Raw genomic sequence first — 19,528 nt, 5'->3', positions numbered from 1 at the left:
AGCAGTTAGATTTAATATAGCAGAATTTATGAGAGCAAGCAATTTAGCTTGTGCCTGAGCTACAGAATGAAGCTCATTTTCCTTGCATTCCCTCTTCGCTTGCGCAAACAATCAGCCCAGTAGTTCATAACACCTTTCATTTTGTAAAAATTCTATGCTGGGTGGTATGATAATATCTCATGATTTTCTTATATCCTGGCAGCTGTGACACTAAGTCTGCTAAAGTTTTAATTTTGTACTGGATCGTGGTGTGATTGTTAATGCTTGTTCTTCATAAAAAGCAAAATGGATGGGAACAGTAATTGCATAGAGTTAAAAGAGGTTAATTGGACACGCAATCTTCTCTGCAGGTTGTCTGCTTGGCTGTAAAATCCAGTGACACTGCAAAAAAAATCACCTCATATAAAAAAATGATGTCTCTATATAACATACAAAGCACACTGACAATTTTGACAGTGCACTATGCTAAGCCATTATTAGTGGCATGAATAAATTTATATAAATATTTATATAAGTTCTGAACTCATTTTGTTAGAGTTTCTATTGCTACAGTTTAAAAAAAAAGGAGGAAAAAAACCATTTGGAGCATATATGTAATTTATAATCCAGTAAATGCAATTACAAACAAAAAGTAACCTACATATCTCTAAGTGTGCATATGAAAAAGATGGGGGAAGAAGGACAGAGACAGAGTTCTTACGAATTTGTTTGATAAGGTGCAGATTCCTTTCTGCTTCACACTTCATTCACGCCATTTTCACTTTATAACTTTGCAGAAAACAATGATCAGTGTCTAAAAATCATAAGGTCCTGAGGAAGCACTAGGCACAATTCTATATTTACTTGTATATATCCATGTAGCTGCTGCTGCTACTCCATTCAGCCTCTAAAGACTCCATGTACTGATGATTCTAAAGTACTGTAACTGATGGCAGAGACAGATGACAACAATTGTTATCTCAGTGCAAAAATTTCATGCTGCAAAAGCAGATGGCATTAATGGACCTTCTGTGGCAACCCCATGAGTGACCAACTCTGCAGTGAGAGCAGAAAAACTCAGATTCTGACTGAAAATATATATTAAAATAAAGTCCCATCTTCAGTGCCTCTCAGAAAGAAACCAAAAAAGTAATGATGCTTAAGAGATGGGGTGACTTTAAGGGATAAAAATACTTCCCCATTTTAGTTGTAGAAGAAGTATGTAAGGCTCAAAACAATTCTGCATGTGGTTCTTTGGGACAGTACATTTAGGACTGATTTTTGTACACATAAGTGTAAGTGTAAGTAACTGAGTAGTTTGCTTATTCACATATTCATTGTCCCACCTGATGAAAAAATACAGATAATATCCACCATACCTGCACATACAGTGTTACTTAAGACAATGGATGAATACCGAAGACAAGACTATATGCTCTATTTGTGTTTCAAAGGCTGTTAAATATAGTTACAAAAAATCATTTTGCTCAATAATTTTACACTAGAGTAATTTAACTACTCACTGCAATCTTCTACTGTTTGATAATCTCCAGAGGGACAAAATATGTGGATGATACTTGTTGGGTTTACCACATTTTCAACCATGTCTTCTTATAAAAGTGCCCATGTCTGTTTTGATAGCACATTTGCAGAAAGGATTTGAACCAAAATATTCACACTGACGAAGTTTTGCTGATGCAAATTTCATTGTTACAAGCAAAGCCTTAGTAACTTAGGATATTTAATTACGTGAAAGGGAAAAAAATCAGTCAATGAGCTTTTCAAAGCACACTTTAGAATATTTTGAAAAAAAATATGCTTAACACATTAATATAAAATACAATACATATTGTTTTTTCTTAAGTAATTCATGAAATAAAAAATAAAGAAATAAGCAAACAAGGCTTTTTTCTTTCCAAGAAACCTTGCTTGCTTCACTGTGTGCTAGATTTTATGCTGGTAAGATTTGGTATATGCATCAGCAGGGAGACAGAATTCATAATAGCAGCCAGGGTGAATTTTTACACACTTCCTTTAAGGCAGTACTTTCTCAATACTTTAGAAATGATGATTAAAGCTCACATCCTCACTGGATTTATAATAGAGTATTGCCTATCGATCATAAAGATGAACAGAATTATGTTTTGGAAAAGAGTCCTCTCTCTCAAGCCCTGCTGTAAATAAGACATGCCAAGATAACTTCGAAGAAATCTTTCAACAGTCCTACTGGGCATGGTGGCTATTGTATTAGAGATTCAACCAATGGTTAATAAAGCATTTCATAAATCTGCAATCTATTATCTGGCTGTAGGAATGATGCAGCTCCTTAAAAGTGCCCAGAATGGGGTTGTGTTGAATGAGATTAAAGGGGCATGGTCAACCTGATATCTATCCAGTTACTAGATATGAGCTAAAAGTGCTTCTACAGACATTTAAAAAAACACTGCCTGCTTCCTAGAATTTGCAGGGGGATTATTTCTAGGTAAATCACATATTTCTGGCTGATTGCTGGCAGGTCATAATCCCAAATTTTTTTCTACTCTGATTGCTTTGAGTTTCAAAGATCTCAGAAATGGAAGCTTTCATACCCTGCAGAGAATAAACACTCCATACAAACTCACACAAGCTTTAACAGAGTAAAAAAATTCTTTGTGTGCTCCTCCCAAGCTGCAAACAAACATAAAGAACTGCTACTGTCTGTCTGCAGGTAAGTACTGTGCTTGGAAGAACAAGGAAAATATAAAAAGAGTTTAAAAGTGTTTTCTTTTCTGCTCACCTATCAGAAAAATACTGTGGGCTGGTCTCCGGACAATACAAATCATAGACTCTTCATTTGTGATGTTGCGCATAAATAGACACATTGTACCTGTCTGAATGGGGAAGATGAGCTTCTAGATTGGGGGAAAAATTCCCAAATAATTTAAGGGGTTTGGAGCGATACTGTAAGGAAAGCAAAAGATACCAAAAATCTTCCATGGAAGTCAAGTTAGGATTACAAAGAAAATAATTATTTAGCACAGTATTTTAATGTTCAGGGTGTAGTGACACAGAGAAAATATAATTCTCATCAAAGTCTTCAATATGCTGGATCTCCTCTGGCAACTTCAAATTTTACAAATTTTATCCTATGTAGCAACTGGGAAATGTCTAACAAAGAACATTATTCAGTAAAAGACTCTTCAAGGTTAAAATGGAATTAAGACATTTGGGAGAATAAATCTTCGAGATTATCTTTATTTTTCAGGTGCTAGCTATTTTGGGGCATGCTGAAAACCGCAGAGAAAAAATCTTTCCTTCTGGACATATTCTTCTTTAGGCAAGCGTGGATAGAGTGACGGCATCATGAAAAGCTCAGAGCAACCTCCAAAAGTGTCCATAACAGAAACCTCCAAAAGTGTCCAGAATGGAATAGCACAGAAAAGTTTGACATGTTGCAGCAAATCTCACTGTCTTCCTTGTGAAGTCTAATATGAGTAGGCATGAAGAGGTGAATATGGGTAGGTATGAAGAGGAGCTACTGTTCCATTAAATTCTCTGCCTCATCCATATCTGATTTTGCTTTTTTAAACATGAACTCCCAATGGATTTACATAGACCACTCTGATTGTTTATCTAGTGGTGCTGAGTTGGGCTGTTTACACAGCTAGATAGACAATGAAATTTGTCTTAAGTCCTACCCTGGAGAAGTGGAAACTGTGCATCTTTGCAGAGATGATGTTTAGGTAAAGATCAGGAAAAATCCCACTAGAAACCTCAATGATGCTTTAAAGTGGTTCATTAAGAGTGTAAGTTTTTTACTGAGCATGGGATTCTAAGTGAAAATTTCACTGATTTTCATAAAACTCAGTGTTTCTATGAAATAAGCTTTCATCTGGAGCACAGCAGATTCCTCAAAGTGATTAATCCAACTCTAGAAGTGTCTTGGGCCGGTAACACCTTAATCATTAGGGATGGAGGGGAGGATAGGGGAATACAGGATAGGCTTAAGCACAAGGTAATTTTCAGGTTTCATAGAATCAGAGAATATACTGAGTTGGAAGGGGTGCATCAGGATCTAAGTCCTGGCCCTGAGAATGAAACCCCAAGACACTACATGCCTCCTTTGGATACTCTCTAATAGCTTAATGTCTTTTTTATTACGTGATGCCCAAAACTGCACACCTCATTCAAGGTGAGGCCACACCAAAGCAGAGCAGAGCAGGACAGTCCCCTTCCTTGCCGTGCTCATGATGCTGTGTCTGAGTCCCCCCAGGACACACCTGGCCCTCCTGGCTGCCAGGATACATTGATGGCTCAGGCTCAACTTGCCATTGACCAGGACCCCCAGGTCCCTTTTCACAGCACTGCTCTCCAGCCTCTCATTCTCCAGTCTAGGCACACAACAAGAGTTACCTGGTCTTATGTGCAGAATCTGGCACTTGCCCATGTTGAACTCCATGTTGAACTACTTTTGGTAATTGCCCATCTCTCTAATTTGTCAAGGTCTCTGCAGGACCTCTCTACCCTCAAGGAAATCAACAAATCCTCCTAGTTTAGTGTCCTGGTCTTACTTAGTGTTCCTTTGAGTCCTGCATCTGTGTTGATTATGAAGATGTCAAAGAGAACTGGACTGAGGATGGAGCCTTGCCCAATACCACTTGTGAGTGACTGCCAGCCTGATGCCACTCCCTGTACAATAACTCTTTGTGCCCAGCCTGTGAGCAGTTTTTCACCCACTGTACAATACATTTATCCAGCTGTGTGCCAGGCATTTTGTCCAGAATGGTACTGTGAGAGACAGTATCAAGGCAGCAAAGGTGAAAAAAAGCAGAGGGTCAGAAAAAAAGTAAAGTTAAAGCTCTGATCACTTGCATACGAGAAGGATTACAAAACAAATATATGAAAATTCCTGGACTTATTCTGTGTGCAATATAGAGAAATAATTGAGCCTCAGCAGTAGGATGCTGTCACGAATGCATAAATGTCCGTGTCATGCTGTTCCTGAACCTCTGCCTATGGCATGCATCAGGTCACAACACATCTGCCCACATCCTCCTGCAATGGGGAAATCCTAGTATCATGTGCTAATGGAGAATACTAATAATATTTTTCACCTGGACTTAGAGGACAGCATCTTGCTTTGTGTTTGTGTGAGCCTTATTTCCAGGCTCCAGTAGCATTGCAAAGCGCTTCAGAACCAGGGATAATGGCTCAGTGTGACATTTAAGCAAACTCTGTGCCATGCTTACTTGTAGTCTGAATGGCCAGAGACAAGTATTTATGCCATTTGCACCTTCTGAGTCACTTTTTTCTGCCTTTGAAACCAGTGTCCATAAAATGAAAGATTAATGAGCTCATCTTCAGCCATCCCTCACACAAATAGCATTCATCCCCTCATCACTCTGCCTCGACAGAAATGACAGACCTGCTTCACAAAATACTCAGATAACACAGGTTGTGCAGGGTCACTTCCCCAAACCTCTCTATTCTAAAACTCATGTGCCTGCAAAAACTAAGATATCCACTAAGCTTTTAAACACATCTTTCAGTACAGCCATGACACCTCAACTAAATAAATACTGTAAGCAAACCAGGTTTCCAAAATTATTTCTTTACTTTTTTTTAATGCAAAATGATGCAAAAATTAATTTCTATATTGAGAATGAAAAGAGATTTTGCAGAATAAATAGGGAAGGAAGGAAGGGAAGGAAGGAAGGAAGGAAGGAAGGAAGGAAGGAAGGAAGGAAGGAAGGAAGGAAGGAAGGAAGGAAGGAGAGGGAATAGGAGCTGTCTAACTTGCATCTGCACACAAAATACATTTTCTAAAGTGCAAGAAACTAAATATCACATACCTAGTGAACTCATGTTTTAAGTGATTTATGTTAAAGAAAAGGTTTTATCCCACTCTATATTTTCATAAACTGTTTGTTTTGGATACAAAGGAAACTACAAATCTGCAACTGATAACTGGTTTTGCTCCTTTTTCCATAATCAACTATTTAACTAAAAACCATCTGTTAGCCTTCCATATGCATTCAGCTAATTTTTCAGGTTTTCATTTCCAATTATTTCTGATGATGTCCAAAAGACCCTTGCTATAGGGGGAAAGGAAATTAATTCATGTTCCATTGTTTCTTGCTGCATAAAACTAAATCCTGTTCTTCCTCCTTGCTTTGGGAATTCCTGTGGTGCAGTACGAAGCATGCACTAAAGAAGAGATGTTCTAATGGATCATTAGCTCTCTTACCAGAGGCGTCAGCCAAAGAAATATTTTGCTGTGGTCACTGATAAGCACAAAAGATATTAATGGATATGAGACACATAATTTTATATCCAAATTATTCTGTGCTTCTACAAAGTCCAATGCAGAGAAGCTTTAAAGGGACTAGTAAAAGGGGCCTGATATTTGGAGCTTTTCCATTTGTCAAGGACACCAGTAAACTCAAGTTCCAGTCTTAATTCAGGCCATAAAAGTGACTTTGGATTCTTTCTGATTACCAGGTGTTCTACATAACCATTCTCTGGGGGTTTTTGTGGGTGCTTGCCCTCTTTCTCCTCTCTTTTCTCAGTTCTTTAAAAACTGAGCAAATAAAAATTGTAGTATCTTTATATACTTGCAATATTCCATAACAGTTATTTTCATACAACAGTAAAGCTCCATCTCATCCACTGCTACCTATATGAACCTCATCATTAGTACCAACACACTGGATCACTCTCACCACTGAACTGAGGTAGAGAAAGGTAGAAAAACATAATATTTAGCAAAGCAGACATGAGGCTAGCTGGTGTAACTTGACTAAAAGTATGTAAGAAAGAACAGGTGTCAAAACCATCTTGACTCAATGTCCAGAGAACTAATGTTCTTGACAAATGATAACTCCAGTTAAAATAAAGTAGGGGATTCAAATAATCCTATTTGTTTTTTCCTTTATTTCTTAAAAGAATTTTTAGCTATTTTGTACACTGATTGCAGGGAATGAACACTGCAGGTCTTGTCAAGTCTGCAGTGCTGTCTTCTTTATTCCTCTCAAATGCTTCTCTGCCCTTTGTGAAAGTCACTTTGACAAGCTGAATCAAATAAAAAGCCATACATAGCCTTTCTAGGCAAAGCAGACAAGAGAAGGTAGGAGAGGAGACAATAATAATAGAAAAACAGCCTAAATCTGAGAGTATTTGAAACCTTATTTCTCTGTCTCCATGAACATGTCACAAACAAAAAGCAAATATAAAGAAGGGAGAAAATAGAGTGCAAAATTGTGAGTCAGGATATTAGAGTAGAAGAAAAATAATGACAAAGCTTTGGATGGGGCAGTCTTACCATTAAAGACTCTCACCTTTCACCAAATCCAATGGATTTTGGAAATTGTAAAGCTGATTGGTAAAATTGAATTGGTTTTGGGAAGATGAATACTGTGGCTATTGCTACTGACTCTCACTCTCCCATATTCTGTCTTGTTCATTTTACTGAGTCTGTTTTCGGAACAAAAGGAAAACATTTCTCAGCTAGCATGACATTATATTTTCTACCACTGTCTGACACTTTCATGGCCTATGATCACAGTGGAATTTTCTCCATAAAGTGATATCATCTCCACCTGGTTAAGCTAGAGCTGAAAATTGAGTATAGGAAGAAAACAAGCTAAACATACCTGACCACAGCCTTGTATCAGGAAGGAAGCTGACCTGAGACTGACAAGCAAGGGGAACAGGTGGAAGAGGAAAAGGTTCCCAAAGGGAGTATAAATTACCTTACTCATGTTCTTTTAAATAGTTTGTGTGACCTCTAGTGGCCTTGCCGCCTGCTGTGTCCCCATGACTTCAATTTGTGGAAGCCACCTGGACGCACTGATGCAGCAGCAAATTCACATAGATGTCAGATACTTCTAGATTTCTGCTGGAAGCACAAGTCAGATGGGGGTTAGGCAAAAGTATATCCACACTTTTTCTTTAAACAACCAAAGGGGTAAGTATTTTCAATTGAAATAAACATGTGAACTTCCCTTTTCTCTCCAGAAAACCTCTCCCAAGGTAGAATACAGAATGGTTGAAGTTGGCTTACTCCAAACCCCTGCTCAAAGCAGAGTCACCTAGGACAGGTTGTTGAGATCTGTGCCCAGTTGGATTTTAAATTATCTCAAAGAATGGAGACTCCACAGCCTCTCTGGAAAATCTCTTCCAGTGTTCAGCCACACTCATAGAAAAGAAAACAAACACACCCTCTTTTTTTTTTGTACGTTTAAAGGGAGTTTTTTGTATTTCAGTTTATAACAGTTGCTTCTTGTTCTGTCACTGGATTCCAATGACAAAACCTAATGCATATTTTTGTTAGAGAATGTGAAGAACATATGATACTCACAGGAGAGACAGATTAAAATAAGAGATTTAAAAACTACACATGGATACACACACATATTTTTGCAGAGTGGCTTTTTCTTCCTTTCTTTCTCTTACCTCAGAAATTTCCAGGGCCCCTGACCTGTAGCACACTACACACAGTTCTCACTCTGTGCTTTGTTTGACTTGGCTATGTTTTGCTCCCTACTGCTCTCAGGGGCCTCCTCTTCTCTGTTCCTTCTGGATGTTCCCAGATCACCCTTTTTATTCCATCCCTGCTGACCCATCATGTTCTCTGTGGCATCCCTCATTTCTGTAGACATTCCAGCTCCTGAAATGGCATAAATTCTCCCTCAATCTCCAAAAAGGAGACAGAATTTTGCTGCAAAGAGAATTCAAACAGGGGTTCTTCTTGTATGCTTTTCAGTCATATTTACTAATGGATCACAATATAAACAATGCACTGTAGAAGAAAAACAAATAAACCAGATACCTTCCATCATTGCTGGATTTGCTGACTCTTATGTATAGATGACAAACATTACTGCTATTTTTCCAGCATACTGGTGTACTTAGATTACGATGGACATTTTCCCAAAACTCCCAGTGAAAAAGATGCATTAATCCAAAGAACAGTTTCTTTTACAGGGTTAATATTGTGTTATGCTGTGAGCTGCATAACACAATATTGGTGTTATGCAGCTCACAGTGGGAGTACTTGTATTGTAAGGTATACATAGACAGATGATGTAATGAAGGTATTCATTGCTTGAATCATTTTATGTTATAATTTAAATGTCAATAGATTTATCTTTGTAGATCTTTTTGCACTGCATATCAGTCTTGTTCTTATTTTACAGAAAAGGAATTGAGTCAAAGACAATAATAAAGATCATTAAACATTATCACATCAATACATTATGAACATTAATGGATCCTAGATTATATACTTACATTAATGGTTTGAATCACTTGGCTAAACCAACACAGGAAATATGTAGGAGAAAAGGATGATGTTCCAGCATTTTGAACTTATTGTTCTTATGCGTTATGGTTTTTTTAACCACAATGTCTCCCTCTTCTAATGAAAAAATTAGATATATAATCCCCAATATATCAACATGTTACCAGCCTTGATTAACTTTAAATAATGAGAATGACAGTGAAAATAGTATCACATTAAAACATCATCAAACAAGCTTAGGCGAATTTGATTTTCTCATATGTATGTTCCAGCAGCATATCTGAAATTGGGAAGCCTTTTGCAATCAGAGAAAAGCAATATCAAAGCAATCAAAGAAAAGAAAGAAAAAACAAACAAACAAAAAAAACCCCAAAAACAAAGACCAAAACCCAACCAACCCAACATTCATACAAATCATCAAAATATATTTCAAGTCACCAGAATTTGATCTAGCCTGGACATTTTCAAACTCAAGGAATATTTTTTTACATTTTTGCCTTCTGATTTAAAAATTTACAGTACAATTGAATTATAAGATATGTCCATAGAAATGACAGGTGCTTATCTGATATTGCTCAGGCTGAGTAGATTCTGTTGTTTTAGAAAGAAGAAGCTGATGTTTCTTCCAAGTTTTGTTTACAGTGTTGCAATTAAATAAACATGCCAAATATACACACCTAGTTTTGCAGGTTCTAGTGATTATTTCTTCCTTAAGAAACAGCTGACTCCTCACCTTTTATTGAGAGATAGGATACAATGTACTGCTAACACTGAGTTTTTATTTCTGCTCAGCTATAAAGATGGCTTATAAATGTTATCTCTGCCATAAGGTAAACAAAGATAATAGACCTGATTTGTACACAGCATATGGGCCTTTGCATCCAATTTATTTCCATTTTATATCTTGGATTTGCCTAAGGCCTATGTTCTGTTTGTATAGGATTTCATCCAAAAATGAATCCTAAAAACATCTCTTTGAAACGTGCATTGCCTTTTTTATTAACAAACTGTAATTCAGACATCTGCTAAACTGTCCCCCAATATAACCATATGAAAGACAAAGCTAACACAGCTCTAGCTAATTATTGTGTAAATTCTACATTGTGGAAGTTTAGCATCTGCATTTAATGGAAATACATTATTTATAAAAATACACAGTTTGAAAACAGCTTCTGAAATTTAATCACTTATCTTGAGCAAAATTCTGTTACTATATAAGCATTAAGGATGAGTTTTAGATCAAGCTGAGGGTTTTAAATAGTAGTTTTTTAAGACAAAAGAATAAAGTTTTAATTAGTATAGTCCAAAGAAAGCTATGAAATAGTTTAGTGGGTCCACTTTTGGCCTAATGTCTGTGAGGCTTGCCAACATTCAAATCTGTGATTCCAAAACCTTCACCGAGGTATTTCTAGTCCTGGAAAAACCAAAACTCTCACAGAAAGGAGTCAATGGTTTTGGAAGTAAGAATACAATCTATGAGACTGCTGTACCTTAAAGAGAAGAATTACGTCTTAGTTTGCGTTTCAAGGAATTTTGACATATGGATCAGAGTTTTCAAATGGATTCATTTCTGTGGGGGTTTAAGTCCTAACATGACCTAAAAAAAATCAAATCTTTTCTTACTGTTTTAACTGCTTGCTACTGCATCTACAACAGCAGTTTTAGATGCTGTAATCATGGCACACGTGGCTTTCTTATCCTGTGTCTGCAATAGAAGGTAAAAGTGAGTGATGGTAACAGATGATGTATGCACTTGAAACCTCTCTCAGAATAAATGAGAATGAGTTAGATTAAACTCATTAAAGTAACTAATTAAAGTAACTTTGCCTTTGAAAAGGACAAAACAAATTCATAGAATATATCAGAGTTCAGTTCCAGAATTTTGTTTTCGTTATGAAATCTTAGTTTTGCTATAGTCCATTAATACTTCACAAAAAATTTCTTTGCAAGAAATCCTCATTAACTTCCACAGCGTGAAGATTTCACCTCAACATTTTACAGTGTCAGAATTTACCAGACAAATGAAACTTGTTTGCCTTTTTTTTTTTCTTCACTGTGAAATAAGCTTACTTCCTGCTTGCACACTTCTTATTTGGAACTGCTCCAGAAACCAAAGCCAGGATGCAGACTGTGATTGATAGTTCTTGCCAAAAATAAGACAACACAACAACAATATGATGCTTTTTCCCCCTTATGATCAGGAGAGCTTGAATGGCAACCCCATCTACCAGGACTAGAGAAATATTAGAAAGGCCTCTTATAAATAGAGGGTCTGTTTTTATACTCTGCCTGGGGGAAATTATGCCCTTTTGTTTTTAGGTCCTAGGTGCCTTAGTGAAATGAAATACAGAGCTGAGTTCTGTAAAAATATTTTCTCAGAATCTTGAAAATTTTAATTGTAGCTACTGCCACAAAGCAGTGAGTGAAAAACAGAATGTCATTTTCCATGCCCATTTCTAGTGAGTGCTCTAAAGAAGATACATTCCATTAAATAATTAGAAGATTTAAAAGAGACAGCTGAAGGTGCACAGGGTGCTCACATCCCATCTGGTCTTTGTCTCCAGAGACAATACTGCAACTCTGGTACACATTTCTTGCAGATAGCTCAGAGAAAAGGGCTATGAAGTTTTACTTAAGACCATCCCAAACCATTCTAGAATTCTAGACGGTACACAGCACACAATACACAGCACAATCAGGAGTGAAGTGGCAGGGTGCAATATGTCCAAATTCATATTCAAGGCACATTGACAAGAACCCAGTTTAGAAGAATAAGAACATGTGAGCTCAGAAACTTCCTAAATATCACAGAACTTTTTTAACCTGAGCATCAAACTGAGTTGTTAAAATAAACAGATAAAATTAGCATTAATAAATAGCCAAGCCATGCAATATTATCTTTTGAGTCTACAGAGACTCAGAAATTAAATTTCTGAAAGGTGGTAGAAAATTTATTAATTTTGAGAGACACTTCACAGAAATAAATGCAAATAATTTAAAAAGCACTTCTAGAGATGTACACAGCTAAGGACCAACATGTCTGACTTGCTTGAAAACAAAGTATAAAAATAAATAGAAGTAATAGAGAATATAATGTACAAGGGAAAGTCAGTATAAATAAATAAAATTTTGTGTCTCACAGAGTCACCAGAAGTCTTTCAAGGACCACTTAACATATGGATAAAACATGAGGAGAGAAAGCTATTACAAGCTGAACAGGAATCAATTTTTCATTGCTATGTTGTGAAAGAGATAATGCCAAACTTGAGCAACAGCTGAAAGAACAACATAACTCTGATTTCCCTAGTACTGGCTGCATCTCAGTCTTACATGTGGTTTCATTGTAATGCACTCCAAAGGAAAAAAAATATCAAACAAGATGCTTGGACATATGCATGAGGAAAGAAAAGATCTTAGAGGCATGAACAGCAATGATTGAAAAAATCTGACCTTGCTTAGTCAAGACATGACAGAGGTTAGAAATATAGTAGTTAGTACAATCAAAGAGATCATGCAGAAACAACTATAAATGCTATTTCATTGCACATGTCCAGGGCTTCTAGGATAAGTAATAATGCATTTAATTTTCAGCAAGGGCTAGATAAGGTAACTAAACTCCTAATGCATTCCCTGGAACATGTTATTTTTTTCACTAAATATAAAGCACTGGATGGATACCTATATGGAATTTCATCACACAGAAGAGAGGGAAGGACTACAGGGCCTAGAATATAGTTCCCAGATTAATTTTTTATGATTCAATAATTATATCCACACATTTCAAGTTTATTTCAGGAATTTTGATCTAAGCACTAAACCTCGATAATTGCAATAATTTGGTTGTGACTTTAAATCTTATATTTCCAACAAAATGTCTCTGTTTTCTCACTGAAAATCACAGGTCCAGTGTTTCCCAAGCCACCATCATTTCAAATTGTTGATTAATATCATGACTGGTCTCAGTCAAGAGTTGGTAATGAATGACAGGCATTTTTTCCAACTGTAACCCTGAATTAGGTATGTTTTCCAAATTACAGGTTGGTTTCAGATTTAAGTCTTTTTATGTGGAGATGTTTTACATTGGAATGTACACATTTAGTAAGCAGATGGGGAAGAGAGCTTTACTTTACTACTAAAAGAATTCAAGATATGTAAACAGGCAATTGTAGAACAGGTGGCTTTTCATTTCCAAAAAAATCTAAATAAAACCAGAGTAGGTCTTTAATTTAATAGGAAAAATGTCAAAAATATCTCTGTGCACTTACAGCTGAATAAACTTTAGGAAAAGAAAATTATTTTGGAAGGAAAAGCAGGGAATCCCAAAATATTATGGGCTTGAACAGTTCCTAGAAGATTTACACTAACAAAACCAAAGCAAACAAGCAAAATCCAGTGTGTCTTAGAAAAGACATAATATTGTCCAGGAAGAAGCCTTCAAAAAGTAATTATGCTCTAAAATAAAGACCCATCTTGAATGAGTCTTCAGCTAAATACTAGCAATAGAAAAATCTGATGTTAGCATAACTCAATAAAGCAGTGTTCATTTGTTTTACAAGGGTCCATAACATTTTTTGTTTATTTAAAGACATAAATAGTTTTTATTTGTATTTTACCATAATCTCATTCAGATTGCGGACATTAAAATACACAGAGTGAACAGAAACCTATTTAAAATCAACAGATGTGGTGATCCTTGAAATTGAATTTTTATCAAGTTCATAGCTTTACTAAATATTGATGCAAGAAATTAGAAAGGTAAGAAATCTATTCTTTAAGCTGCATGGATAAGAGGCTATACCAGGAGATTAAGAAAGAAATAAATATTTCTCAGTAGGAAGAGTGTGTCACTATAGTGAACAGGACAACTAAAACCTGATGGTCCCAAAGGAATTGTTCAAAAGTGCTGCAACCAAGGTATTTTCTGTTCCTACTGCCCAACCACCTGAATCTTCGTTTATTAAACAAGCATGAATAAGAGTTTTGAAGGTTCTGTCAAGGAGAGACACTTGCTGTACTGAACAAGCAAGAGAAAAAGATGAACGTTCACCCAGTATGCTTCTGCAGGGAGCAGGGATAGAACAGGGAATTTGCAAAATAAAGAATCCTCTGCATGGCTAAGAAATGCTCTACCCAAGAGAACAGTCACAGCTAGAGCTGCACAGAGAGAACAAACTGGCTGCTTTTGATGACAGCTAACCAAGACATAATGTGTCTATTGAGAACACAGACATAGAAGATAGGACTATAAGAAAGAATTAAATGCTAGAAAAGACAAAAGCTATTATGGTCCAGGAATACATGATGAGGAGTGGGGAGTGTTATTAAGACAATACAATTGGAGGAATTGGCTGGGGAAAAGCAAAAAAAATATCTTTGAGTAAGTAGTATGTGGACACTCTCCCTAGTGGGAGTTGCCACTTATTTGCAAGCACACGGACTGAAGTTCTGATCTTTGTTCCATAATAAATGTTGAATGGCTAAAACCAGAGGAGTGGTGGATGACAGCACAGATAGAGCTGCTACTGCCAGCCAGCCAAGAAAAGCTAGAGACTGCAATCCACTCACTGACACAAATACTGGAAGGTCAGATTAGTTATGGTGGGGAGATCAAAGAACATAATGCAGCCTGGAGGAGAGAGGTGAGGCACCAGCACACGCCACAGGAACATTTTATGTGTCAGAGAAGAAATTCTTGTCTTAATGTGCCATTGCAGGCATAAAATAGAAATGCCTCATGGAAAATGAGCAGAGAGACACACAGAGAGGTACTACAAAGATGAGGGGCTTCATCAGAGTCAGATCTGTAGATTCTAGGACACATGGTACTTTTACAGCTATCACATTATGATACAAATTTAAAAAGTTATTCTTTTTCATGCTAGCAGGCATGGTGAAGTAAGCACTGATGCAGCTTCTGCAACCAGACTCAAAATATGAAAAGAATATTTGCTTCCAGGAAAGTCCCACTAAACTACTCTCTCAGATGACCCAGGCATTTTGATAGTCTCCATCATAATTATGAGTGCCCTTATGGATCAGGCTAGATGGAGGAAAATACTCTGTGTCTAAACCTGGCAAGAAATTTTGCTGTCTAACATCTTAAAGCAAGTTCTTTGCCCTTTCAGATAACAATGGAAAAAAAAAATATGGTCTATTAAAGAATTATAAAATGATGACATTTGTCTCCTATTTTATCCAGAAATAAATTATTTAAGAGACATTTTCACTAAAAGTGCTTAAGGCTAAATTGAAATATATGCAACCCAAAAGATTACAATGGCAGCATAGTATTACCTCATTTGCTCCTGACTACTACAAGGTACTTAAGGAATCTCTGTGGTTCATGAGTTTATACACCCACTCAGAGGGATAAAACATAAATCTTCAGATCTCAATGGATACTTTTGGTGAAGCAGCACTAGATTATATATTCAAGTGTTACGTAATAATTTAAAATGAACATTACTTCTGACATAATAATACAAGACCAAAGGCCAAAGGACTTGGAAAATGTGGTACAACCAGAATTGTTTCAAGCATTCTTTTGAAGTGGAGGTCTTCGTGCTACCCTCAGTCCTTGAAAACTACTTTAACATGCAAACTTCTTGGGAGAGAAGCGTTTGAGGAAATTAAGAGGTTAATGAATCTACATACAATGACAGGAAGTGGCACAATCTGGCTGTACTGCAAGCAATGCACAATAATAATTTGAGAGTCTATTGCAGATGTAAAGAGCTTATAAATATGATTAGTAGGAAAGAGGATGCACACGGGTAAGCTCTCTTCTGTCAGATACTCACCAAAAATGAAAGGAAGCTCGTTAAGGAACAAAATTCTGCTTTGAAGGTGCCTCTTTCAACAAGGGCGCATTTTGCATAATCAATAGAAAAATATTTCTAATAAAATTGCAGGCTATCATGGAGATCCTATCAGACAAAGTTGCAGACATGAATATGCAGTCAAGGATTTTTAACATTATAAATAAAGACTAATGCAAAATTAAGCAGTCCTTGAGACACAGTAAGAATATTTTGAAAATGCAGTCTCCATATGACTTGGCAATGGCTGAGATGAATGGAACTTTTCATCTATTTTTTTTTTTCCAAGACAAATAAACTGCTGGTAACTTTGAACTGATTCACCTATATCAACTAAACCTTCATTTGGTTTGATAAGTTTATATTGTCAGGCTTTGTTCCAAATGTTCAAATCTGCATTCACTATAGACAATTTGTCTGTCCAGTGCCAAATTTATGTTTCAGAATCCAACTAGGTAGATGCCATGATTATCTTGGGGCCAGTCATTTACAGAAGCAGCTACAAAGAGTACATGAAGCTAGATGGACTCTGAAAAGCTAGGACCTGGTTGTTAGAAGAACATCTGATGCATTCAGAATTAATCACTTGCTCCACCAGACCAAACGCCTTTCTACTCCCCAGGCAAAAGGCACAGTGGACTGGGAAAAAAATGAAAGGTGAAAATCAATGACTAAAAAAAAATTTTGGAGTGTGAAACCATGCTGAGAAGCGTGAATATTAGAGGCATGAAATAGGAACCTATTCTTGTTACTAATTGTCTTTTTAGAACTTTAATGCAAATATATTTTAGTCAAAGTAACTATAATATTCACCTTACTAAGTGTAGGAACAAATAAAACTATGAAAGTAGGACACTGAAGTAAGGTCAGAATCAAAAGATGTTGTTGTGGGATTGATTTTTTTAAATATTTCTTAGATATTTCTGTGGATTGATGTAAATTAAAAGTTTCAGCATTCCATTTAATTTAAGATGCATCAAAGTGCTGAAATTCATATATGCCCTTTGAGACAAGAAAATGTGGAGAAAAATTTAGTTTTTCTCCACATTTCTAGGCTTTCCTTCAGTGGAATGAGTTCTGATTTAAAAGGAAATCAGTATTGTATTCTCCTCTGAAAATTGTTTGGGTTTTTAACTCTTTTGATTTTATTACCAATGGCATAACTGATGATATTGGTGTTTTGCTGTCTTTTAAAACTAGAATCAAGCAAAATTATATAATTCGCCTAATTCTTTTTTTCAAATTTAAAATTGTGCAAAAAGTTTTAAAAATATGTTGGGTTACACAATATCCCACATCAAAATAAAAAAAAAGGACAAATTGCGTACTTTTAAAAATTTTATTATCTTAATACTAAAGTCTGAGATTTGGTGTCTTAATTCATAGGTTTTTTTTGTTTTAGACCTAGTAATAGCTTCTCTATTGAAATGGGTTGATTTCACTTCAGCAAATATAAACTGCAATTTAGTCCCTAAGAAATTCTAAGAATTTAACATAGTTAATTGTCTGTATTTTTTAGAAGTGCTGTTATTAGTTTGAAGTTTAACTGAATTAGAAAACACAAAACTAACCATATTCTGAAGTGCAGAAAATGGGCTTGCTTTCAGTGCTTTAGTACAAAATATAGTATAATAAACAGGCTTAGAGTAAGGCCTCAAGTCAAACCTCTGTTGAGAGGCCCCTCAACACACAGGTTAATTAAAATCTACATTTAAATCTTTCCATTTGAGACACATCTGTTTAGCTTAACATATGCCAAATTATAGGCTATAAAAATTTGTTGCAAAGACATCTTTTTAAATTCAAAGAAGCTTTCACATATGCTGTCCATTCGTTAATGTTTTAACAGAAGAACAAAGTGATGCACTGGGTGAATTACATCCTCTTATTGTCCTCTTATTCTCCTTTCCTTTCTAGTGTTTAAATTTTCAGACTCTGTCCCTAAGTGAGGCTTATGCAATTATCCTGATTTTTCTAATATGTGGCACTGCTGTAAACACAACTCTAGATGTAATTTGTTTGATTTTCTTGCTGTCTTATCATAGCAATACCCAGTTATTCCCTACTCAGCTGGTCTAGTGTAATTCCTTAGGTGCTTTTCTTGCAACATCACTTAACCATTTTTGATTGCTTTATGTAGAACACAAACATTTTATGTTTGTGTCTGCCTGTCAGATTGCCTGTCACACCTGTTTTTCTTTTTTCTTTTCTCTTTTCTTTTCTTTTCTTTTCTTTTCTTTTCTTTTCTTTTCTTTTCTTTTCTTTTCTTTTCTTTTCTCTTTTCTTTTCTTTTCTCTTTTCTTTTCTTTTCTCTTTTCTTTTCTTTTCTTTTCTTTTCTTTTCTTTTCTTTTCTTTTCTTTTCTTTTCTTTTCTTTTCTTTTCTTTTCTCTTTTCTTTTCTTGTCCTCTCCTCTCCTCTCCTCTCCTCTCCTCTCCTCTCCTCTCCTCTCCTCTCCTCTCCTCTCCTCTCGGTTTGAATGGTTTTGGTTGTTTTAAGGAAGTTGTAAAATAAGAGGTATCACAAACACCCATATTGCTTTAAAATGTGTGAAAATTGATGGCAAGGTATATTGCAGAGACTGTAAATATCTATTCTCAGGGAAAGAGCTCAACCAGTTGGTCATTTCATGGCCATTCATGCTTATCACTGCTTATCATTGTGTCACTTCATCACTATTTTCGGTCAGTCACCGATGGCAGCTTTTGCCTATTAACCAGCTAGACTCATGTTTAAATGGTGGTAAATAACACAGAAAGAGCTAGAAGAGCTGTTTAGGCACAACAGAGATGTTTCACTAGTGGTGGCACTGAAATAAATGTAGGGATGAAGCAGAAGTGGACAGGAAACAAGAGGGGACCGAGGAGTGAAGAATATGGGGCACAGTAACTAAATTCATAGTATGTTGGTTTCATCACTTGTTCATGCAAGGATTTTATTGTGGAGGGAGAATGCTGCCTGGGAACTTGTGCTTTTCAGCAAGTTGAGGTACATTTTGGGAAAGAATTCTGTGATATGTTCACTTAAAGATTCTACAGAGTTAGAATCAATTATAAGTAGTGACAAAACAAAGGGTAAAAGGAATAAACAGGAGCAAAAAGAGATACAGATATAGACTTCTAATACTCCTTTGTACTTTGAAAACTACGTCTTCTACCTATTAACAGTGTAAACACTAAGCATAAGGGAAATGATGGAAGTATCAAGAGGAAAAGTTTGTTAATAAACAGACATTTTCATTAGGAAAAGCAGAACAGCTAAAATAGCTAACATTTAGATTCAGAAAAGTGGTTGAGGAATATTTAAGACTAAGCAAAGCTTTAGAAAATAGACCGTAAAAAATCTTTGCCAGATAAATTGATGAAGTTATCTAATGCTGTTTACAGCCATATTTGGATGGATGAGGAGGGCACAGAAGTGTGACTGGAATACATTATTCCACTAGCTTAAAAC

Source organism: Melozone crissalis, unplaced genomic scaffold (genome assembly GCF_028551555.1).
Source record: "Melozone crissalis strain CALT ecotype California unplaced genomic scaffold, PUWL_Pcris_2 ptg000018l_1, whole genome shotgun sequence".
Taxonomy (NCBI): domain Eukaryota; kingdom Metazoa; phylum Chordata; class Aves; order Passeriformes; family Passerellidae; genus Melozone; species Melozone crissalis.
The sequence above is the reverse complement of the archived record's forward strand: the minus strand, read 5'-3'. Positions refer to the sequence as shown.